This window comes from Hypanus sabinus, chromosome 7 (assembly GCF_030144855.1).
Source record: "Hypanus sabinus isolate sHypSab1 chromosome 7, sHypSab1.hap1, whole genome shotgun sequence".
NCBI lineage: Eukaryota > Metazoa > Chordata > Chondrichthyes > Myliobatiformes > Dasyatidae > Hypanus > Hypanus sabinus.
The window spans coordinates 39,873,755-39,899,764 of record NC_082712.1 but is presented as its reverse complement, the minus strand read 5'-3'; the positions used below and the strand labels follow the sequence as shown (position 1 = coordinate 39,899,764).

Genomic DNA, 26,010 nt, shown 5'->3' with positions numbered 1-26,010 from the left:
TGTATTTTGCTTGCATTTCTGTCAGGTTGCACTGGAGAGAGTAGGAAGGCAATGCATCATGTAGGGTTAGGGAATCACTAACAGTAACTTCTGCTTTTAACTTTTAATTCCACATGTGCATTCTTTAGAAATTTTCCCACCATGAAAAATGATTAATGCAAATAATGTATTTCTGACCACATATTTCAGGTCATTATCTTCCAGACATTGCAACTCACTTGGCAAGGACTTAATTTGGATAAAGTTCAGTGCTGTCTGGACTAATAAATGAACAACTGGATGTGACAGATACAAGAAAGGATGGCATCCTTCAAAAGGCTTCTATCAGCTTCCAGTGTCTACTATACCAATTACAATGCAAAGTCTGGAATGTTTAATAAGGGAGGCTTCTAAATGCAATCTCAGTAAATAAATTTTCAAGAGTAATCTACAATGAAATATTTAGTGTATCTTCATGCGTTTCAAAATCATTTTCTAGCTTCTAGTTTGGTAGTGCTTGATTTGCTACTCTGGTTATGGGAATACTCCGTGTTTTTGAATAAGTCAGAGAACTTAATTAAACTAATTAAGTGGTAATTATGAAGAAGAAAGAGTGAAGAAAATATCACATTCCTGAAATCTTCATTCTCTTAATGAGCATCTTTGAAGAGAAGAATAAGGAACAATCCAACCATCCATTCTAGTTAGCTGTTGATATGAATGAGTGGATGAACTAAGATGAGACATCTGATCAGCTGAAAAGTATGATAAAAGCTCACAATCCAAAGCCACAGTTTATTTTTAATGGTAATAGTAATGAGCGTTCCACTGTATTCTGTTCAGAAAAGCAGCCTCACTCAATGCCCTTTATCAGTGTTAAAAATGTGGGAATGTTAATGTCACCACATTCAGAAATGTTGCATGATTCGCAACAACTCAATAATTCAGGCTGATAATGTTCAATGTTAGAAACATGCAGATGCAGGATATGTGTTGTAATTTCGGCCATGATTTCTCCAGTACTGGTAATATGATTAGTCCCACTGATAGCATTAACAGGAAAAATTGTCGGCAAGGGCTTTTCCTTTCTGATGTCCCTGACTCAGTATTGGGTTACACAAATTTTATATATTAGGAACTAGGTTGAAACTGTACAGGATCAAGTTAACAAAGGGACTCTCCGAAGAGTATTGAGGAAAATATAACCCTGATCAGACTTAATGCCTACCATGTGCTCACTTTGATAATCTCAACTGTAAATTAGACTGAGCAACAGAAGAGGTAGAAAAAAAATTTCCTGCTGTTTCTTATTCTGTGAAATCTATTGACAATGTTCAACTCTGTGTGTTGGGACTACATTCAAATTCAAAAGGCTGGAAGTTCCAAGGAAATGCATGGAAAAGCTGTGCTGTGTGGTGAATGATGCCAAACTTCATTGTGGTCATTCATTGCATTGTAGTGTCGTGCATCTCAGGTCTGCAGTGGTGGAACAGTTGTAAAATGAACATTAGTAGAACTGAAGGCGTGACCTTTGTTGCCTCATCTTTCACATAGTGGACACTTTTAATGTGAAAGTTCTAAATGGGAACTACATTTCCTCTTAAGAAACAGGGTCGGGTAGTAAGGTATAAGGTTGGCCATCGCTGATAGTGGACGGGACATGGTGATGCTGGAGGTGGATACCCAGAAGCAGGGATCATGATGGTCAGGGCCATCCCTAGCTAAAGACTGCACAATGGTGTACCAGCTAGCATAACACTTTACAGTGCTAGCAACCCACTTCCACCCTGCTGCTGCCCGCAGGGAGATTGTATCTCCTTTCCAGGTTCTCTGGTTTCCTCCCACATTTCAAACATATGTGGGTCAGTAAAGATTCGGAAGTTGTGGATGTGCTTTGTTGGTGCTGGAAGAACGTTGTCATTTGCAAGCTGCCTCTAGCACACTTTTGGACATCGTTTGTGATGCATTTTACAGTATGTTTTGATGTTTCGAGGCACATATGATAAATAAAGCTAATCATCTATCTTTAAAGATCAACATAGGTACTTGCAAGAATAAAATGGCTGTGGATCAGCTAGCTTTGGAGCAGGTGTTCAGCTGAACAGCTAGGAAGTTATTTGGTTTCATGATTTCTACTGCAAGCAGTGCTCTCAGCCTTTCCTCACATCATGTGGAAGGAATCTTGTGATGGTGGATGCTGAGGGAATCATTCAATCGGTACTTCAGAGTGAGCAGTGTTGTGAATGCTTCAGTATCCATGCTTTCACCCTTCTCCCGTTCCATGAACAGCCTCCTCTGATTAATTGTTCAGTTGTCTACTAGTTTTGGATATTGCTAGATGGAGCTGTAATCTAATTCATTGGGCTAGGAATTGTTTAGCTGTGACAATGTTGTTTATCCATCTATCATTAAGTACCCTCACCATCCGGGACATGTCCTCTTTTCATTACAATCAGCGAGGAAGCAAAGGAACTAGAAGACCCATGCTCAAAGTTTTAGGAACAGCTTCTTCCCCTTTACCATCAAATTTCTGAACAGTCTGTGAACCCATGAACACTACAACATTGTTCTTCTTTTGCACTATTAATTAATAACTAATTATTAATTATCTATTATTAATTAGTTATTCCTGATGCAATATGTAGATAACCCAACTAAAAGAGAGGCTGTACTTGATGTGGTATTGGGAAAATGAACCTGGTCAGGTGTCAGATCTCTTGGTGGTTGAGCATTTTGGATGTAGTTATCTCCTTCACCATAGCGCTGGGGAGGGATAGGAGCAGACAATTTGGGAAAATATCTAATTGGGGTAGGGGAAAGTATGATGCTGTTAGTATGATGCTGTTAGGCAGGGACCTGGGAACATAAATTGGGAGCAGATGTTCTTAGGGAAATGCATGGCATAAATGTGGCTTATATACTGCTCATATGTGATGCTGTTGTGAGTAAGCTTTTCTCTTCACCTGTACATACAAGTACTTGTGCATATGACAATAAACGTGACTTTGAGTTTGACTTAAGATAGGTTCAGCATTGGACACACACATGACCAGGGTCCCACCCAGTGCAGCTGCAACCAGGATTGAAAGTAAGCTTAACAAGTTTATTATCACTGGCATATGTTGTGAAATATTAAATTTATTATCAAAGTACACACATGTTACCATATACAATGCTGAGATTTATTTTCTTGTATTTTCTTCTTCAATAAATCTATAGAGTAATAACCATAACAGAATCAATGAAAGTCTGCCCAGCATGGCACCGCCGAAGTACCCTCTCTTGGAATCCAGCACCAACCTGATTTTCCCAGTCTACCTGCATATTGAAGTCCCCCATGACTATTGTAACATTGCCCTTATGGTATACATTTTCCATCTCCCATTGTAACTTGTAGATCAATCCTTATTACCATTTGGGAGGGTCTGTATACAACTCCCATCAGGATCTTTTTACCCTTGCAGTTCCATAGTTCTCTCCACAATCATTCAACTCCCTGCAACCTTTGCCACCTCATTTTTTTCCAACGAAGGAATGTTGCCCCCTCTGCCTTCTGCCTAATACAATGTGTATCCTTGGACATTAATCTCCCATCTATAATCTTCTTTCAGCTGTGATTCACTGATGCTCACAACATCATACCTGCCGATCTGCAACTGTGCTACAAGTTCAACTACCATATTCCATATACTGTGCACACTCAAATAGAACAAATTCAGTCCTGTATCCACCCTTTTCAACTTTGTCCACCATTTACACTGGAACTCATCCTGTTGACTACAATTTTGCCCTATCATAAGCTTCTCCTCATTACACATTGTCTCTTCTGTAAACCAGCTTCTTCATCTTCAGCACTATTATCCGCCTTCCCTACAATACTTCCTGCTCAGACAATCATTGGACCATACTCAAGCTTTTGATTCCTAACTTTGTCTGAGATCTTACCGACGTCTCCCTCCACAACCTCTCCACTAACTATTCCGACACACTGGTGCCCAACCCCCTGCTATTGTAGTTTAAACCTCACCGAGCAACATTAACAAACCTAGGATATTAGTTCCCTTCCAGTTCAGGTGTAAATTGTCCCTTCTGTACAGTCCCCACCTTCCCTGGAAGAGAGCCCAATGATCCAAAAATCTAATGCCCTCCCCCCTATGCTGGCTCTTTAACCACATATTAAACTGTATGATCTTCCTAGTTCTAGCCTCACTAGCATGTGGCATGAGCAGCAGTCCTGAGATCACAGCCCTGGAGGTCCTGCCCTTTAACTTAGCCCCTAACACCCTGAACTCCCTATGCAGAAACTCGTCACTCATCCTATCCATGTCATTGGTACCTATAAGGACCACAATTTTTGGCTCCCACTTAAGGATGTGGAGGACTCAACTTGAGATGTCCCAGGCTCTGGCTCCCAGGAAGCAGCATACCATCCGGGAATCTTGCTCTTGCCCACAGAACCTCCTGCCTGTTCCCCTGACTAATGAATCCCCTGTCACTACACTGTACCCCTTTCCCCCCTTCCCTTCTGAGTCACGGAGGCATACTCGGTTTTAGAGTCCCGACCACTGTGACTTTCCTCTGCTAGCTCAACACCAACCCCTGCCCCCACAACAGTATCATAAGTGATAAACCTGTTGTTGAGTGAGTTAGCCACCGGGGTACTCTGCACTGGCTCCTTAACCCCTTTCCTCTTCCTGACTGTTACCCAGTCTCCTGTGTCCTGTACCTTGGATGTAACTGCTTCTCTATATGTCCTATCTATCACCCCCTCAGCCTCCTGGATAATCCGGAGTTCATCCAGTTCCAGCTCCAGCTCCTTAACACGGATTGTTAGAAGCTGCAGTGGGATGCACTTCTCACAGGTGTAGTCGGCAGGGAGACTGGAGGTCTCCCTGCCTTCCCACATTCTGCAAAAGGACATTTCATGATCCTGCCTGTCATCCCTATTGTCCTAAGTGAGCAGATATACAGAAGGGAAGGAAAAAAAACAACCTAGAGCTTTTCTTTTCTTTAGCTTTCTCTGACTGAAGCCTTGAAGCCTCAAGGTTACCACTCTGACTCTGTCCACTCAGATGATGGCTACTGTGTTTGCCCTTGCTTCCTTTAATTTGCTCTTGTTAACCAATGACAAACAATGGACTGGCCAATAGTCAATGCTCTGTTACGTCACTGCAACCCACTTGCTGCTGCCTTTTTCTACTCAGGCAGTGAAACTAATTGAAATCCCCTCCTCTCAATCTTCCGATGTCCCGATTGGTTGCTTGTCAATGCTCTGTTATGCATCAGGGACATCTTCAAAAGGCTATGCCTCAAAAAAGGTGGCATCTATTATTATGGACCCCTATTACCCAGGACATGTCCACTTCTCATTGCTACCATCAAGGAGGAGATATAGGAACCTGAAGACACACATTAAGCATTTCAGAAACAGTTTCTTCCCCCGGACATCCAATTTCTGAATGGGCAATGAATGCATAAACGTTACCTCACTATTTTTCCCTCTGTTTTCACACTATTAATTTAATTTATTTTATATATACTTCCTATTGTAATTTATTGTTTTTATTATTATGTATAACAAAATTCTGCTGCTGCAAAACAATGAACTTCACAGTATTTGTGGGTAATATTAAACCCGATTCTGATTCTGACCTGCAAGTTAGCTTCAGGGAATTCCGCACAAGTACGCCTGAGTCCCTTTACACCACTGATTTTTGAATATTTCCCCACTTAGAAAATAGCCAAGGCCTTTAACCCTTCTACCAAAGTGCATGACCATGCATTTCCCTACACAATTATTCATCAGCCCTGTGTGTATGTATATTTCTTATTATAATTTATAGTTTTTTGTTATGATGTGCAATGACAACTCTTGCAAACCAATATATTTTACGACATATTCCTGCTGATATTAAACCTGCTTCTGATTCAGATTCACTCCTGAGGCGATGCCTCCTGTAGATTCTACTGCTGGTGGGAATGGATGTGCCCATGATGTATTGGGCAGAGCCTACTACTCTCTACAGTTTCTTATGTTCCTACATGTTCAAATTGCCACGCCAAACCATGATGTCGCCAGTCAATTATACCTTTCTACATTCCTCAAGGTACTTGGTTCATGCTCTGGTATCTTATCAACAACAGAGTAACAAATACTGTATGTGGGTGTGGAGTTACAGATGATCTGTTCAAAGGCACATTTACTGTCAGAGAAAAGTATACGATATACATCCTGAAATTCTTCTTCTTCTCAAACATCCACAAAAACAGAGGAATGCCCCAAACAATGAATGACGGTTAAACGTTAGAACCCCAAAGCCCCCCCAGCTCCCTTCTCCCATGCACAAGCAGCAGCAAAGCAACGACCCCCTCTCCTCCACCAGCAAAAAAGCAATGGGCGCCCTCCACCGAGCACAGACTTGCAGTACCCCAAAGACTACTCGTTCACCCAGTAATTCAACATTCCACGAGCTCTCTCTCTCTCTCCCTAATAAGGGAAAAAACATGTCCCCGTTTCACAGCAAGAAGGGAGACATAACAAACAACTCACTGATTTATGATGTTAAGTCTTTTGCGTTGCTTTTTCTGAGCTCTGCACCCAGAGAACTCAGGCTTCTTGACAAACGGCCAGCAGCTAACTTGCTGCTCCCAATGTTCCGTGTCCTCCCACGACACCTCAGTCAGGGGCACCAGGCTTGAATCAACCCGTCTCCAGAGCCACAAAGATCTGGCACCCTGAAGGCACGCTAGCCTTCCAGGCTGTGTCCTTGGGATATCAAAAAGCCGCCGGTCATGAGGCCCTGACAGTGGGCCCCATTCCCACAAAGAACCAAAGTCAGAGAGTAACGCCAGGTCAGACTCTTGAAAAGGAATAAAAGAGTTATCAAAGATAGAAATAGAGCTGTTTCTGAAGATGCAAGCTGTTTAGCACCATCTTGACTTTGCTCCGCTCTCTGTCTGTGTTGAACGCTTGCTTATCAAATAATAAGCCTGAAGGATACAAAGAAATGGCAAAAGCATATAAATATGTTAAGCAAGTGGGCATCAATTTGTCAGATTGGAATATAATGTGTGACGGTGTGAGGTTATCCACCTTAGATGGAAGATTAACCCCAGAAAGCTGTGGCACAGAGAGATATCGTTCATGAAGCACTGAAAATTTATATAAAGGAACAGCATATAATTAGGAAGGCAATAAATGTTGGGCTTTATTGCAAAATGATGAGGTATAAACTAGGGAACTATCACCTTAACCATACAGATCATTGGAAAGATCGCATTGTGAGTACAATTTTGGGGCTAGAGATTTGTCTTTGAATGTACTGTTTGCCATCAGGGAAGAGGCTATGTAGCACCCATGCCAGGATCACCAGACTCAAAACCAGTTACTTTCCCCAAGCAGTAAAGCTTGTCAACACCTCCAGCCACTAACTCACCCCTCCACAACCCTCACCACCATTACGTTTTTGTTTCCTGTACAGTCACTCATGTGCCTGGTGTCTCTTTATGGACATACAATCTATCGATGTATATAAGCTGTCTTATGTATATATATTTATTGTGTTTTTTTAACATCGTGTTCTTTATCTTGTGTTTGCATTGGTTCCAGAGTAGAAATTATTTCATTCTCCTTTACACTTGTGTACTGGAAATGACATTAACCAGTCCTTATTCTTGAATGGGTATCAAGTATGAAAGTGGAACTGCAGCCAAAATCATATTAGCTATGACCTTAGCAAGTGGCAAAGCATTTTAAGGAAACATAAGGCCTTCTCCTGTTTCTATTTCATATGTTCTTAAAGAAGAAGTGGAATGCATGTCATGCATGATGAAAGCACCATCTTTTTCTGATATCTTCTATGATTATATTTGACTGTGGATCTCAATCTCCCAATCTCCTGGACACTTCACTGAAAAACCTGGAATATGAATTAAGCCAATCCATACTCCATGTCTGTCTTGGATGATATACAGTTATGCAATGATGACCAGCAGAATCATTTTATTAGTCCTCTAGTGAACCAGGGGGAGCATAATCATTGCCTGTCAGGGTCATTTCAATTGGAGTTGACTACTTCTAGGTAGAATATCCTTGTTATTATGAAAGGGCATTACTGTAGCATAGCGGTTAATGTAATGTTAATACAGCATTCGGGGTCCAATTCCCATTGCTCTCTGTAAAAAGATTATTGATTCTCTCCGAACTATGTGGGTTTGCTCTGGGTACTCCAGTTTGTCCCACATATAGGTTAAAGTTAGTAAGTTGTGGGCATAGTATGTTGGTGATGGAAGCATAGCAACACTTGTGGGCTGCCCCAGTATGTGATGATCGTCGGCACATGTGACACGTTTCACTGTATGTTTCAATATTTCAATGTACATGTGACAAATAAAGCTAATCTTTATCTTTTTCTCTCTCCAATAAACCAAGGGATGGTCCCCTCTCAGAAGAAAGTGTCGAGAGCAACACACACTACGCTGGAGGAACTCAGCAGGTCAGGCAGCACCTGTAGAGGAGGAATAAACAATTGATGTTTTGAGCCGAGACCCTTCATCACAAATGTGCTGGAAAAGAGATGATGTTCATTGTGGTGTGCTGATCATAGGATAATCAACTGCAAGGTGTCAAAAGACAAGACTGGAAACTTCTTTCAAAAAGAACACAGAGCTGACTACAAATAGGTAAGATACAATTAAAGGATATCATTCAAAGATTAGTCTTTATTTGTGCTTGGTTTGGTTATCTCATGTTTGGAAAGTAATTAAGGCAAAGGAAAATACCCAGGATGGTACCAAGAACAAAGGAATTATATGGAGAGATAGAAGAATTTCAGTTTGGTCTCCTCTGAGTAGAGATTATGGGAAGATTTGGAAGAGGTATTCTGTAATATTTTGAGAGAGTAAGGAGAAATTTTCCAGTGGCCAAATGCTTGGTAAAATAGAAAAGACAGATTTAAGGTAACAAAATGAAAGAACAAAAGACAAGATGTGAAGAATTGCCTTTATATAATTGGATTGCACCTCTCAAGAACTGAAGGAAGCAGATTCAATAGGTTTTAAAAAAAAAGAATTAGATTAACTCTATAAAGGGAGGATTTACAGGGGTGTGAGGCTATAAAGTGAATTGGAACTGATGATGTAACTCATTCAAAAAGTCAAAACAGAAGGATTGTCCTCATAATGCGCTGTATCAATTCAGGATCTGTGTTTTCTGGTTGCAGTTTAGCACAAAGTCAATATTTCCTACCAGTATATAGTAATATTTTGCAATAACTTATGAAGTATTAATTATGATTATTGTAATATTTTTCCCAATGATAGCTTACAAGTAAAGAAGTAATATACCAGGAATGTGTGACTGTCTAGTTTCATGTGAAACACATTATAGTTCTGAAACTGTTTGAAATGTCTTTATTTTGAAAGAGAAGTTCATACTCATGATTCCACTCATATTCTCGATATCCTGATGTGGCTCTCAAGAACAATCAACACTTCATTTATCAGTAAATGATCTATGTGATAAATAAATAAATGTTAGGAATTTTCTCTACTTCCTTCTCACAGTGAGGACGACAGTTTGAAATTATTAACCCTGAGGGCTGGAAGAAATGGATAAAAGATATTCTGAAGACGGTACAAGGGATAATTGATAAGTTTGTGGCCTAAGGTAGAAGGAGTCAATTTTAGAAAACCTAGCAGATTTTTTTCTCAACATAGACCTCTCCTACATTTACACACTTAGTCCAGCAATCGTGGAGCATACAGACCTTGGACCTCCAGAAAGTGTCCACAGCAGGGGTGATTGATAAGTTCGTGGCTTAAGATAGAAGGAGATGAGTTATACAGTTCTCATTACATGCTCATGCAGTTCAACTCTTTGTGTGATTATGCTGAAAGTTTGAAGTTAATAACTCATCTCCTTCTACCTTAGGCCACAAACTTATCAGTCAACCCGATGCGTTACTAACTGATGAGATATTAACTTCAAACCTTCTGCATAATCAACCAAAGAGTTGAACTACATGTGCATGTAACGAGAGCTGTATAACTCACCTTCTACCTTAGACCACGAACTTATCAATCACCCCTGCTGTGGACACTTTCTGGAGGTCCAAGGTCTGTATGCTCCACAATTGCTGCACTAAGTGTGTAAATGTAGGAGAGGTCTATGTTGAGAAATAAATATGCTAGGTTTTCTAAAATTGACTCCTACTTTAGGCCACAAACTTATCATTCACCCCTCATATGTATAGATAGCACTGGATGTACCTTTTCATTCATGTACATTCATGAATGATTGTTAGCAATTAAATCATAAGCACTTCAGCCTGACAATGGGTGATAAGTGCATTTCCTTTGAATGACACCAGTATATTTTGCTTGACTACACTTTGTTCTTAATATGAGACTCTTCCAGTCTTTCCAACCAACGGCTGTGACAATGGGAAGAAATGTAACATTTCTCTCTCTGTATAAACAGTTTATATGAGGTCTGCTGGTTTCACCCTTATTTCTCAAAAAGCCAGCAATGTAATGCTGAATATTTTAGGCTGGGTCAAGGCTTCAGGACTATTGACATCTAGCTTTTGATCTTATATGACTTGTTTAGCCAAGTCATTATAGAACACAGAAACATATTGTCATGGTCTGGTCCGTGAAGTCTGCGTTTCGGTTCAAGGTCTGGTCCGTGAAGTCTGCGTTTCAGTTCAAGGTCTGGTCCGTGGGCTCTGGACTCCGAGTCTTCCAGCTGTCCCTTGTTTCAGTTGGGCTTAATCATAGGCACCTGATGCTCGTCTTGGGGCTGGGAATGTAAGTGGCCCTGGGTTCGAGTGTAGGTCCTGTTCTGAGTTGCAGGAAGTATGGGATACAGAGAGAGGTGATGAGAATTAATCTAAGGGAATTGGGGGTGCAGGAATTGACATTAAAAAGGTTGCTGGGCATGGGTGAGAGAACACAGGTTAGGGTATTTTTAGCTTTCTTGAGGGGTACAGGGCTTTTTTTACAGGATATGATGGATAAACAGGAATAGGGTACAAGGATGGCCAAAGATGTGAGGATAAAGTGTAGGTTAGGGTATGTGTGTATGTGTGCGACTGGGTGAAGGGATTTAGAATGTGAGTCTGTCGGCACACTCCGGAGCAGAAGGTGGTGGTAATGCACCATTTAACTGGGTGCCAACTGCTGTAAAACAAGATGGAGAGAGAGAGAGAGAGAGAGAGAGAGAGAGAGAGAGAGAGAGAGAGAGAGAGAGAGAGTGTGGGTGCTGGTTTGTCTTGTCAGTATCCTGCCCTTGCCTCCATTGGGTAAACCAGGCCGTCTTTGCTGTTTACTGAGAGTGGACCGTTCTCTTCCTTTTACCTTCCTCCTGAAGCCTCGCCTATTCTTGCCGTCAACTTCTACCACCAGAGCAAGACCAGAGCCTTGTTGTGTCTAGATAAGGAACCATCTTTCGTTGTTTGGAACTCTCTCTCTCTGTCCATGCCTTTGCTAGGTAGGTCCGGCCGTTGTTAGGAAGTGTCTCTTCGTGTTTAGCTTTCTGTGTATGAGTCCCGGCCCTACGTCCTGTTCCCAAGGAGGGGTCCCGGCTCTGTGTTCTGCATTCCTGTCTCCCAAGTCCAAGGCTCTGTGTTCTGCATTCCTGTCTCCCAAGTCCAAGGTTCTGTGTTCTGGTCTCCCAAGTCTAAGTCTGAGCTTCATGTCCTCATCCAGCCCTGGAGTCCCGCGTCCAGTCCTGTTGCCTTGCCACGTCTTGTCCTTGCCTAGTTCTGGAGTCCGAGCCCGAGTCAAGACCCAGGTTCCAGGTCCCAGTCCAGTTCCTGGCTCAGTCCTTGTCCAGGTATCAAGTTCCTAGTTCCTCATCCAGGTCCTGCTTTCCTAGTCTAGTCCTAGCCCGGGCCCTGTCTCCTAGTCTCATCCAGGGCCTGTGTCTTGTCCAGCGTCGTTTCTTCCCCACTTCCCTTGTTTTCTTGACACACCTGGTCCTGTCCCTAGTACTTCAGTGTCTGTGTCTAGCATTTGGGTCTGCTCTCAATGCCCACCTTATGACACTTATTCATCAATCATTCTTTTACTGTAGTAAATTTAAATAGCAGCCAGAATACAGTTCATACACTGGATGTGAGTCCCATTGGTAAAGCTGACATTTACAACTCTCAAGTGGTTGCCTAACCAGGCTTCCTAAGCCATTACAGCAGAAAATTCGAACAACCAATTGCTTTCATGGGCTGGTAGCCAAAAGTTACCACAATGAAGTGGGACTTGTTATGTTTGTGGTACTGGGAAGCCGAGTGGCCATGAATAACACATGAGAGATGGAAGGTGAAAAAAAAGCTGTTTATTTTGATTGTAAGTCTTCTACACCAAATACTCTCCCACGTTACATCAGCAGGGAAGCTTCACAGCAACCTGTAAGGGTCAAATATATATGAATACATAACAGGATCGAAGGTGTCATATTTTAAATTATTTTTATAGGATAGGAGTGTCCCAGACAAAAACAGTAAATACAGTGGATTCTAGTTAATTGTCCCATGGGCTAATTGGGGCAGCTGCTGATCAGGGACAACTCTTAAAGAACAAAACCTAATTGAGCAGATAGGCCGTATTTCCTTCATTTAATTGGGACCTTATGCCCTTTAATTGGGGTCAGGGACTGTAACTGAACAGTTTCTAACTAGTGTCAGTTGGTGAGCTTGCATGGCTTTAAAATACTGCACTGTGCTTAAAGTAAGCAGTTTTTAAATAGCATCATTTGTGTGTGTTTGCCTTCTCTGTCACTGATTGTTTGTGAGAAATATGCAGTAAGACAATTCAGAACTGTTTTGCTCACTGCGGTTTCAAGCATTTTGGCTTGGAGATGCCAGAAAGGGTTGGGAGTGAAAAGGAAATAATTTCGCTACTTCACCAACTTAGGATCTACAAAGAACTTGAAGGTATTGACAATCATATTGAATATTACAATGAAAAGGAACATTTGGAGGATGTAATCATTGAAAGCTTTGTTTGAAGGCAGTCCATTAAATGCACTAAATGTCTGTGTGAATTTTGTTAATTCACTGTCAATCAAAATATGATATTGAATCCTGTGTGGGAGAGTTTTTATAGTGGAAAAGCCATTGCACTGGGACAGTACCACGCTCTTGACCTTGAAAGTCCAGGTCCTGTGGAACAGGTAGTCATGGCAAATGGGGGTCTTCCTAGGCTGATCTCTGTGCCTTGTCACGCTCTTTGCTCTCCACGGAGTGTTGCCGTCCAGCCTTCCTGGCTGCTGGATTTCACTGTTATCTGCCCAGCCCACCACAGCTGACTTCACACACTAGGACGGGCATGTCCCTATTTCACAGGGGTATGAGGCTCGCCGGCTATCCTCACCTGGTTTAGCCCATCTCTCAAAGCAGTGCAGTGGGGAATGGCCACTGTCACATACAAACAGCTAGTGTTATGAGCCCCGTAACTGGGTTACTTACCAGCAAGGATAGAGACATCCGTTGAAGTCTGATGATACTATTTTTAACAGTATTTATTAGTAAAAATACACAAAAATAATATCAATGCAAATATACAGATAATATACGTCATCAATACTAAACCTAAAAGTGCGGGTATAATAATAATCAATAATCAATAACAAGCTCTATTGTTGTCTAGGGGGTAATGAATTGTCCAATGGAAATCTAAAGTTAATTTCAGTTCATACAGGCTGCAGCCGTTGTTGATCGCTGTGTTGCAATTGTTGGAGAGAGAGAGAGAAAAACTTGCTGACTTTCCTTGGTACGATCTTGATCCATATCCGTCCTTTAGCTAGACCGTTCCGTGGAGGACTCGCCGCCCAGGCAAGGATGCACAAGCCCCCCACTGGTCTCGTAGATTTTCCCTGGTGCGTCTGAGGGGTGTTCCCCAGACCCGTCTTTTATCCTCACTCACTGGGTCTCAGATGTCGATCAGGTTGGGATGATGCAATCTCTCAACCCAGACCACTCTGGTTGTCCCCTGAGGGGTTTCAATGAATAGTACAGTACTCAATACACAATTCCGTCTCCAAAAGACAATAGCAGTAATCAGTGGTTCCGTTCCGCTTGTGTTCGGAGACATTCCACCTTGTTGTGTATTCTGCGTTGTCTATAACGACTGCCTTTGCTGTGATCCTGCGTCTCTCTCTCTCTCTCATTTCCTGACATGCTGTGTACCTCTCTCATTTCCTGGGTCTCAGACCCGAAATAATAGTGATCTTGTGATTCTCAAAAGGGGGGGGGGGTGACTTTGCACCCTTCAGCCCCTCAGAGTTGCTCCACATTCGTAACACCTCCATCCTTCTAAGGATTTTTACCACAGGGATAATTAACTACTACAGTCTTACAGAATTTCAGAATCTTAACACAATACAAGAGTTTTTTTTCACCACAGAGTAATACAGTTATACATTCAATTCGGCATCTAGATAAACAGTCAGCGAGCACATTATCACTTCCTTTAATATCTTAATATCTTGTACCTTAATAAATTCCTGTAGCATCAAACTCCAATTTAATAACCACCCATTCTTTTATTCCTTTTCTTCCGCAAAACTAGAGTTGTGATCTTAGCTTACGTGCATATTACAAAAATTTATGTAAATACTAATCTTTCTTTTACTTTCAAACTTAACAGTCAATCTTCCATGGTGTTGTCTTTATTATTTACATGTTTTGTCGAAATCCCTTAAAACCAGATCCTGTTATTTAAAGTGGCATCCCTTCAACCGTCCCCCAGCTAACTCTCATGTGGTTAGCTTGCTTACCAGTGTGGAATGGGCTTTTGCATGCTACTTTCCTAGGAGTTATCTTATCCACAATGTTTTCCAAACTTAGCCCATTTTCTGAACTTCCACATAATTCTTTATTTTTAAGCAAGTCGTTAGTTTTATCTTCAGGACCCTTGATTCTATTAGTTTTCAGTTTAATATCTGTAAGCGATCCCTCTTTGTCCAAACAACATTTCAAATTCTGCCTCTTCACAGCACACCCTTGAATAACATTAGCGCATGGGGCACCTTTACATTCCAAATCAAATTGTAATTGATTCGCAGGCAACTTGGTAACAAGCCATTGTTTCTTCGGCCTGGTTACTGCTTCTGACACCAATCCAGACTTTAAATTTTCTTCATTCAATTTAGGAACTACACTTTTCACTTTCCCTTCAATAATAATATCCACATCACCACCTTTTATCTCCTCACTAACTTTTAACACACCTTCGAACACAAACAACTGGGAATTCTCACTTCCCACTAGTACCAAGGTTAACCCTTTTTTCACTGAACCAAGTCCATCTGAACCACAAGTACTGCATTCCTTTTTAACTGAATCAGATACCTCAGACTTTTCCTGAGTTTCATTACTAGGTTCAGTAACATGTGCATCAACATCTTGAACACACTCAAATGGGACATCTGCCTCTTCCAGGCTTTCAATACCCATCCCCTTTTCAAATTCTAAGTTTCCCTGATCTTCCCAGTTACTCTCTGGACAACTCCCTTCCAGAGTAAACTCAACTCTGTGGGCTGAAACAACCTCATCTGCCTACCCAGCAGACTCCTTCAAGGTAATGGCATCCTTTTCATCTAGGACTGCCCTCATTTCATTATCGGGAACACCTTTAAAATTTTCAACTTCTTCAAACTGTTCTGCCAAGCCAGACAGATCATCCATGTCCAACCCTGGACCTTCTAACAGCCTTATCTGTTTCTCATTTTTACTCCGTGCCTCTATAAATTTCCTCCTGGCTAAGGGTAGGTCTACCTCCTCTCCTTTACTCCCTTTCACCTCCCTATTCTCTGTTTTACCACCCCCTAACCCCTCTTGGTACAGGGTCGGTAAAAACGTCTCAGCCAAATCGATACTGGCCTGATTTAAACTGGTCTCGTTCTCAGCTGCCTTTCTCGACATGCTGCGAGTGATCGTGCATTCGGGATAGATCTTGGAACCTTGGGGCGGGTCCTCAACACTTACAGGCTGGCTCATCAGCTTCATTGCTGGCCAAACCTTACCACCGGCTAAATCGTTACCCAGAAGGACGTCCACATCAGTTCTCAAAAATTCTGATCGCACCCCTATTTCAACTGGTCCAGATACCAGCTCACAATTTATAATGATCCTATGCAAAGGCACAGCTTCTGTCCCTTTTCCTATGCCTCTCACAGCTACCTCTCCCATCTCAGGACCTAAATCTAGTACCTTACTGAGAATCAATGACTGCTCAGCTCTAGTGTCTCTCCAGATCCGCACTGGAACTGGTGTTTCTCCCTCTTTCACAGACAAGGTCCCTTCTGAAATAAATGTCTCACGCCCCTCTCGTATTCTATCTACCTGGGGCTTTCTCGTTGATTTACTGATCAACACAATACACCCTGTAGGGACTGCTGCTTTCCCTTTTCCTGTCTCCTTCCTCGGAGCAAAGCACTTAGATGCAATATGACCCACCTTTCCACAATGAAAACAGGTCAAGCTAGGACCCCTCCTGCCATCTTGTCTTTCTTCCTCCTCATTTTTACCACTAGCTCCCGGCTGAATCTCTGCCTCAGCCGGTGGGCTTTCTCTCCTGTTCCTACGGTCTTTCTGGTGACTATTATTCGAGGAAAACTTTGTCTTGTGGGTTAGGGCATATTCTTCTGCGAACCTGGCAAATTCGGATATGGACTTATTTGGCTTCTCGTTCAAGTACATCTGGATATCATCCGAAACACAACCTTTAAATTCCTCAATCAGAGTTAACTCCCTTAAATGCTGAAAATCTTCTTCCACCATCTCTTCTGCACACCAATGATCCAAGAGCACACCCTTCTCATAGGCAAACTCTGCATACGTCTGATTCCACACTTCCATTAAATTTCTGAACTTTTGTCTATAGGCTTCAGGTACCAATTCGTAGTCCCGAAGAATGGCCTGCTTTACTTCCTCATAATTCTCAGACTCCTCCTCTGCCACAGACCAATGCCGCATATGCTCATTGTGCCTTCCCTTTTAACACACTTTGTAACAACGCCACGCACTGATCTCTGGGCCACTTCTGACTCTCTACCACCTTTTCAAAATGCAAGAAATAACTATCAACATCTGTCTCCTCAAACGGAGGTACTAACCTAAACTCCCTACTAACATTAAACCACTCCTCTCGGTCTGACCCTTGAGCTCTTCGCTCTTGCCTTAACTTCTCCATGTCCCACTCATGTTGCCTCTGTTTCTCCTTCTCCTCATACTCCCTCTGCTTTTCAGCTCTTTCCTTCTCCTTTTCAGCTGCTTCCAGCTGTCTTAACTTAATTTCATGCTCCAACCTTAATTTTTTCAACTCTAACTGAGCTGTCCCAATAGCTGGTACCTTTTCAGGGATATTTTCCAATACTTCAGCCGAAAACACATTCTTCTCAATATAATACTGAGTTATGGCCCTCCGTATCTCCCAATTTTTCATTAACGACCTCATCTCTGCGAGATTTAGTCCTTTTGCAATATTTACCAAGTCCGACTTTGTGGCCCCCTCTAGCAGCTTCAAAGTTGGGTTTTGTGTAAATTCATCTACGTCCATCTTTGCTGGTTTCCCATCTGGCTACCCGCGCAACCAGATCCAAGTTTGGATTTAAAAGCCCGATTTACTGGCCCTCCAATTTGTTATCAAATCCCGGATGAGCCCCCAAGTTGTTACGAACCCTGTAACTGGGTTACTTACCAGCAAAGATAGAGGTGGCCGTTGGAGTCTGATGATACTATTTTAACAGTATTTATTAGTAAAAATACACAAAAATAATATCAATGCAAATATACAGATAATATACATCATCAATACTAAACCTAAAAGTGCAGGTATAATAATAATCAATAAAAAACAAGCTCTATCGTTGTCTAGGGCATAATGAATTGTCCGATGGAAATCTAAAGTTCATTTCAGTTCATACAGGCTGTAGCCATTGTTGATCGCTGTGTTGCAATTGTTGGAGAGAGAGAGAGAAAGAGAAAAACTTGCCGACTTTCCTTGGTACGATCTTGGTCCGTATCTGTCCTTTAGCTAGACCGTTCCATGGAGGACTCACCACCCAGGCAAGAATGGACACACACACAAGCCCCCCACCGGTCTCGTATGTTTCTCCTGGTGCGTCTGAGGGGTGTTCCCCAGACCCGACTTTTATCCTCACTCACGGGGTCTCAGATGTCAATCAGGTTGGGATGATGCAATCCCTCAACCAGACCACTCTGGTTATCCCCGAGGGGTTTCAATGAATAGTACAGTAATACACAATTCCGTCTCCAAAAGACAATAGCAGTAATCAGTGGTTCCGTTCCGCTTGTGTTAGGAGACATTCCACCTTGTTGTGTACTCTGCGTTGTCCATAACAACTGCCTTTGCTGTCATCCTGCATCTCTCTCTCTCATTTCCTGACATGCTGTGTATCTCTCTCATTTCCTGGGTATCAGACCCGAAATACTAGCGATCTTGCGATTCTCAAAAAGGAGGGGGTGACTTTGCACCCTTCGGCCCCTCAGAGTTGCTCCACATTCATAACACTAGTTAGAGCCACAGCTGAAAGCCGAGTATCTGGTGGGGACGATGGGTGAGTCAACTGTCCAGAATGTACACACAAGTCCCTTCACCGGAGGTCATCACATACACAGGATGAACTCCTCTGTTGAAAACTATTAGGAACTAATACAGTTTTATTATTCTGTAGTAGCATTGACTGTGTTCTAATTTATTCTACATTTCATTTAAATACATAATTAGTTATTCAGTTAAGTGGTAGTTTGTCTTTTTATACCTTTTTAACTATTTCCATGAAACTTCAGCTAATAGGAGCAGCTGCTTAATTGGGCCAAAATGTACTGGTCCTAAAGTCTCCCACTTAACTGGAATCCATTGTACCACTAGGTAACTTGGTCCAATGCCAGCAAGCATCATTCAGGACTCTTACCAACTGAGACATACCTTTTTCTCATTTCTACCATCAGGGTGAAGGTACAGGAGCCTGAAGATACACACTCTACATTTTAGAAACAGTTTTTTCCCCTCTGCCATCAGATTTCTGAACGGTCCATGAACCCATGAACGGCAGCTTACTACAGTATATTTCTTTATTTTACACTGTTTATTTATTTTCTATTTCTTATTGCTACTGATAGTAATTTTTTATGTTTTGCACTGTAATGCTGCCACAAAACAACAAGTTTCATGAACTATGTCAGAGATGATAAACATGATTCTGATTCTGAACTTGTTAGGTCAGGCAGTACTTGTAGGTCGAGAAACTGAGTTGACAATTCAGTTTCATCAAGAACGTCCTGATGAAGGGTCCAGGACCTGCAACATTAGCAGCTCTGGCTCTCAGTCAACACTTCCCAGCATTTCCTGTTTTTTGTTTCAGGTTTCTAGCATCTGTGTTTTTTGATTTTCACCAACAAGCGCATGCTTCCTTTTCTCCTTACATCCTACCCAAGTGATAAACTAGATGGCGATTTTGTACAGATGCCCACGTTTATTGCAAAACTGGTCCAAACCTTCAAATAAAAATACCCTGCTTCTAAATGTACACCTAAGAGTAACAATCTGGGCTTGGATTAAATCCACACTTTGACAATAAAAAGGCTAGAACTGAATTATATTCTGATCCAGTTTTCCTGAGAGAGTGTTAAATGACTCATGGTATTTATGTTCCATCTGTAAACTAAACAGTTTTGCTGAACTTTTGCTTAGGAGGCACCATTTACAAATGATAAAAGTCTATGACCTTAAAAGCGGGGAAGGAATTCTGGAGTAACCTGTAAGTACTAGGAAACTCTGGTCAGAATACAATCACATTTTAGAAAGCTACAATATAAGGCCTACTTAAATGTTAGGAACTCTGTAGGACATAGGGATTGAGAGTTTAATTAGCACTTGGGGGACCATCATTTCCTGCATCTACTCCTTCATTAGGCAAACAAAAGATAGGCCATTTCTACAAAATTATGCAGGCAATCAATTCTTTTTGTGTGGGAAGACATGTTCCAAGATCCTGTAGGGCATGTTATCCTCTAACTTCTTAACAAAATAAAATAGAAGCTGATGGATAATTGTGGATCTGAAAAGCAAAGGTTGTTGGGGTCAGGAAGCAGGTTACTGAGTTGAAAGTTGGGTTTCCAAGAATTAAGTGCAGAATGTATAAATTGTGGATTTTCATTCCTTAGAAAGGATAACTCAGATTTTAAAGTCCTTCAATGTAAATTGCAGAACAGGAAAAAAATTGTTAGGCTTTTATTTTGTTGGTAAACAACTACTTGGTGGTATTTGCATTTGCTGGAGTACTCGTGGTAAATTTCTTCAAAATAAATCGGCAGAGTGTGGCTTGTGTGGAGGAAGGTGTCAGACAGAAATGTATTCCACATTGATAGATGTCAAAGTCAGGAGGTTTAGACTATTAATAATTGTCATGCACTACTTCCATTTCATAAGTACTGGTTGTCAACACATTGAAATGTTTCATTAAATAGATTATAAGGTCTTAATAATGGAACTTGATATTTGTTATTGAATGTCACGGGTTATTCACTCAATCATATATAACATCTCACAGTGGTTTATTGAAGTACTACATGCCACACCCTCTCATTAAAAGACATCTTAATTTTCATTTCTCATGAAGAATAATTTTCACACTGGAAACTCATGTCATACCCGTATTCTGTGGACACTGGTGGTCATGTCAGTCATAGGTCAATAGCTGGGATTTGGCAGTAGTGGCTATGACGCTGCCCTGGGCTGTTGTACAAACAGTAATACTGATTCTGAAATATCTTCATTGTAGATTAGATATATGACGCTAACCCGGGCTGTTATTCAGACAGCAAACTGATTCTGAAATATCTTCATTGTAGATTAGATATATGACGCTAACCCGGGCTGTTATACAGACAGTAAACTGATTCTGAAACATCTTCATGGTAGATTGGCTCTATGTTCAGAAATCACTGAACCACTTGGAGCTCTATTTTTGCAACATTAATTCCATGGGTAAATCTAAATGAACACCATTTCCAGGTGGCTGATGTATGCGGCAACATAATTGTACGGTGGTTGGAACTGCTTGCTTCATAGCTCTGGAGTCTCAAGTTCAAGTTCATTGTATTGTCATTCAAACATACACATGTATGCCACCAAACAAAACAACACTCCTCCAGACCAAAATGCTCAACACAGTACATATAACTCACACACACAGCATATAAAGTAATATTAACACAAATAAAGTAAAAAATAATAAGATGCATTTATGACACAAGATAAAAAGTAAACGGTATATTGCAACTGGCACTTATAAGCGATGAGATCTGGGAGTTCAGTAATCTTGTGGCCTAAGGGAAGAAGTGATTTCCCATCTTAACAGCTCTTGATATAATGCTATGGTACCTCCTGCCTGATGGTAGTAGATCAAAAAGATTTTTGGACGGATGGAAGGGATCACTGACAATGCTAAGGACCCTATGTGCATAGGGTGCACATAGACCCTATGTGCAGTGATAAATATCACTGATGGGTGGAAGAGAGACCACGATGATCTCAGCAGTCCTTGCAATGGTTTGTAGGGACGCCATCAAATGCCTTGCCGTTACCATACCAGACGGTGATGCAGCTGGCCTGGATACTCTCAATGAACATTAAAAATTGGTTAGACTGTTGGGGGGTTGGTGGTGGGGGAGCCTCGTTCACCCCAATCTCTTCAGTAACTGGAGACGCTGATGTGCTGTCCCGACAAAAGAGGCAGTTTTGAGCAACGAGGTGAGATTGTCCAGTCTGTGCACTCCGAGAAACTTGATGCTCCTTAACTCTCTCCACGGATGAGCCATGTCTGTGCAGTGAGAGGGGTCAGCTTGACCTTCCTCTCATTGGTCTTGTCCACGTTGACACTCACGTTGTGCTCGCACATTCTACAGCCACCCTACCTCCTCTCTACACCATCTCTTCGTCATTGTTGAAGACACCAACCACTGTTGTGTCATCAGTAGATCTGATGATTCTGTTTGAACTGAATGTAGCAGTGCAGCCCCAGGCAGAGCATGCAGCTGTCGGGGATAGAGCAAGACTTTTTGCAGTCAGTGTGGACAGTCTGTGGCCTTGCCGTCACGAAGTCCAAGATCCAGTTACAGAGAGAAATGTTGAGACCCAACAAGGGCAGCTTACCCACCAGCTTCTGTGGGATGATCATATTAAACACCGAGCTGAAGTCAATAAACAGCACTGTGACGAATGAGGCACCATTTTCCAGTTGGGACAGGATGGAGTGGAGTACAGAGGTTATGGCATCATCAGTAGAGACTGATTAGACTGATTTGAGTGTTAAGTGAACTAGTTTGATCCTGGCTTGGGTCCTGACAATATGGAGTTTGCGCATTCTCCCTGTGAATGCATGCACAAAAGCTGAGTAGTTGGTAGGTTAGTTAACTCTGACAACTGCCCCGATCTGGATGACTGACATGCAATGCAGTGGAGGTGGCTGTGGGAGAGTGTGGGGAAGGGGGAGCATGTGGGTTGATGGGGATGGGGTTGCAAAAAGGGAAAGTAAAGAAAATAGCATAGATATAGTGTTAAATAGTGTTTGATAGCAAGTGTGGATGTGGTGAGCTGATGGACTGGATGTGACATTTATGAAATGAGCGATAAAGACAATGTAATTCTAATTTTGCTGGACTATTCATTTGATCATCCACATTCATCTTTCTCCATCACATCATCCCTATCTGATTCATATTCACCACTCCTTTGTGAGCTGAAGTGGCACGATAATGTCACGGGCTCCACAGGCTGACAGCTACTGACAACACTTAAAGGAAGCACGCAGAATCCAGCTTCATATCACAGGCAAATGTCATTAAATTTGTTGTCTTTGTGCCAGCAGTACATTGCGAGAAAAAACATCAATTACAATAAGTGTGTACATATATAAAATAGCTTAAATTAAAATAGTAGTGCAGAACAGAAATTAACACAAAAGTAGTGAGGTAGTGTTCATTGGTTCAATGTTCATTTAGAAATCAGATGGCAGAGGGGAAGAAGCTAATTCTGAATCGCTGAGTGTGTACCTTCAGGTTTCTGTACCTCCTTCCTGATGGTAGCAATCAGAACAAGGCATAACCTGGGTGATGGGGTCCTTTATGATGGATACTGCCTTTCAGAGACATTGCTCCTTGAAGATGTCCTGGAACTGCAGAGGCCAATGCTTACGAAGGAGTTTACAACTCTCTGCAGCTTACTTCAACCCTCTTGCAGCAGTCCTCTTCTCCCATACGATATGGTGAACTCACCAGTTAGAATGCTCTGCACGGTACATCTGTAGAAATTTTTGAGTGTCTTTGGTGACATACTAAATCTCCTCAAACTAAGGAAATATAGCTGCTGTTGTGCCATCTTTACAGCTGCATCGATATACTGAGACCAGAGCAGAACTATTCCTGAATTGGCTCCAGGTACGAGCTCAACACAAGCCATTCCTGGGTTAGGAATGACAGCCTTATGGACAGATCCTTTAATATTAAATTCAAAAGTCCAACATACTATGTTCAAGATCACAAGACAAAGGAGCAGAAGCAGGCCATTCGGCCCAGCAAGTCTGATCTGCCACTCCATCATGAGCTAAACTATTCTCCCATCTAGTTCCAATTTCCGGCTTTTTTCCCATATCCCTTGATACCCTGCCTAATTTGATACCTGTCATTCTCCTCCTTAAAAACCCTCAATGATTGGGCCTCCACAGCTGTATGCGGCAATGAATTCCATACATCCACGACACTCTGGCTAAAAAAATTTCTCCTCATCTCTGTTTTAAATGGGTACCCTCTAATTCTAAGACCGTGACCTCTTGTCCTGGACTCACCCACCAAGGGAAACAGCCTTTCCACATCTACTCTGTCCAACCCTTTCAACATTCGAAATGGTTCTCATTCTTCTATACTCTAATGAATACAATCCAAGAGCCGACAAGCGCTCCTCATATGTTAGTCCCTGCATTCCAGGAATCATCCTCGTGAATCTTCTCTGAACTCTCTCCAACGTCAGCACATCCTTTTTAAGATAGGGGGCCCAAAACTGTACACAGTATTCCAAATGTGGTCTCACCAGTGCCCCATAGAACCTCATCAACACCTCTTTACTCTTATACACTAAGTTCATTCCTATGTACTGCAGAACTAATGTTCTCTATCAGTCCACTTTTATGAATTATCCTTTCTTATCAGTATTATGTGCTTTTGATGTCATTCACTACAACAATATTGCAGAGGTGTGGTTACCATATCCAGTAATTATTGTGTATTAGCTGACAATACGAATGCCCGTGGAAACAGAACCCATTTGTTAACTGGGAATGGTCTGTAAAAGTAATTACAATATCAGAATATATAAAGCTAGCACTTCAATTACATTAGCTTCCATTGGTTACAACAGAGATTATGCATCCTCATCGAGCTGTGAATGGAGTTGGGATGTCCTGAGGATGTGAAAGGCATTATAATAATCCTCGTTACCATCAACAGAACATGCTTGAATGCACCTGAAATAGATGTCGGTGACAAAGGATGAGGATCTATCTGAGAAGTGTGGACTGTTCTGGCTATGAGTAGAAGCACAGTGCTCATAAAGAGGATGCCATTCCAAACTTTCCCCTTTTAAGTACACATCAGATTTACATTTATTCTGGAAATTCTTAATCCATAAGCCATTTCCAAATATCCTGCAAAGGAATACTTTAAACATGGAGCATCAAACACAAAATGCTGGAGGAAATCAGCAGGTCAGGCAGCATCTATGGAAATGAATAAACAGTTAACGTTTATTTGGCACAAAATGTCAACTGTTTATTTATTTCCATAAATGCTGCCTAGTCTGCTGAGTTACTCTAGCATTTCATCTGCATTTCCAGCATTTGCAGAATCTCTTGGATTTACCTTTACACATTGAATTGTTCACAACAGATTGGAGATTAGAACAGAGGAATACTAATTCCAGCACATCATTTCCGACAGGAGAGCCACATTGGAATTTATCAATCCAAGGATAGGAATGAACTGCGTACTTGTGAAGAACATAAGACCAGAAGACATAGGAGCAAAATTAGGCTATTGAGCCCATTGAGTATGCTCTACCATTCTATCATAGCTGATTTTTAATCCCTCTCAACCCCATTTCCTGCCTTCTCCCCATAACCTTTGATGTGCTGACTAATCAAGACGCTATCAACCTTCACTTTAAATGACTTGGCCTCCACATCTGTGTGTGGCAATGAATTTCTCAGATTCATTACCCTTTGTCTAAAGAAATTCTTCCTCATCTCTGTTCTAAATGGATGCCCCTCTATTCAGAGGCTATGTCTTCTGGTCCAAGACCTCCCCCCCCCCCAAAGGAAACATCCTCTCCTCACCCATTCTTTCTAGGCTTTTCAATATTTCATTTCTTTCAATGAGATTCTCCCTTTATTATTTTAAACTCCAGCGAGTACAGGCCCAGAGCCATCAAATGCTCCTTATACATTAAGTCTTACATTTGCAAAATCATTCTGGTGAACATCCTCTAGACCATCTCCAAAGTCAACACAGCTTTCCTGACATAAGGGACACAAAGCTGCTCCTAGTACTCCAAGCGTGGTCTGATCAATGGCTTATAAAGCCTCAGCAATACATCCATGCTTTTATATTCTCGTTCTCTCGAAATCAATGCTAACATCGCATTTGCCTTCCTTATCACCAATGCAACCTGCAAGTTAACCCTTAGGGAATCCTACAAGAGGACTCCCAAATCCCTTTGCATCTCGGATTTTTGAATTTTCTCCCTATTTAGAAAATAATCTATGCCTTTATTCCTTCTACCAAAGTGCGTGACCATACACTTCCCTACACTATATTCCATCCGCCAATTCTTTGCCCATTCTCCCAATCTGTTTAAGTCCTTCTGTAGACTCCCTGCTTCCTCAACACTACATGCCCCTCCACCTATTCGTATCATATGCAAACTTGGCCACAAAGCCGTTAATTCTGTCAATTG

At 41.7% G+C, this 26,010-nt stretch overlaps 1 long non-coding RNA gene across 2 annotated transcripts in view; it reads left to right on the top strand.

The window, feature by feature from the left end:
• Positions 1-1,401: 1,401 nt before the first annotated feature.
• Positions 1,402-26,010, top strand: part of LOC132396312 (uncharacterized) — a 67,993-nt gene continuing 43,384 nt past the window's right edge. For both annotated transcript variants that reach the window (XR_009512944.1, XR_009512945.1), the window contains exons 1-3: positions 1,402-3,067; positions 5,912-6,086; positions 8,411-8,661. This is a non-coding gene — a long non-coding RNA (uncharacterized LOC132396312). The remainder of the gene's footprint in view (positions 3,068-5,911; positions 6,087-8,410; positions 8,662-26,010) is intronic.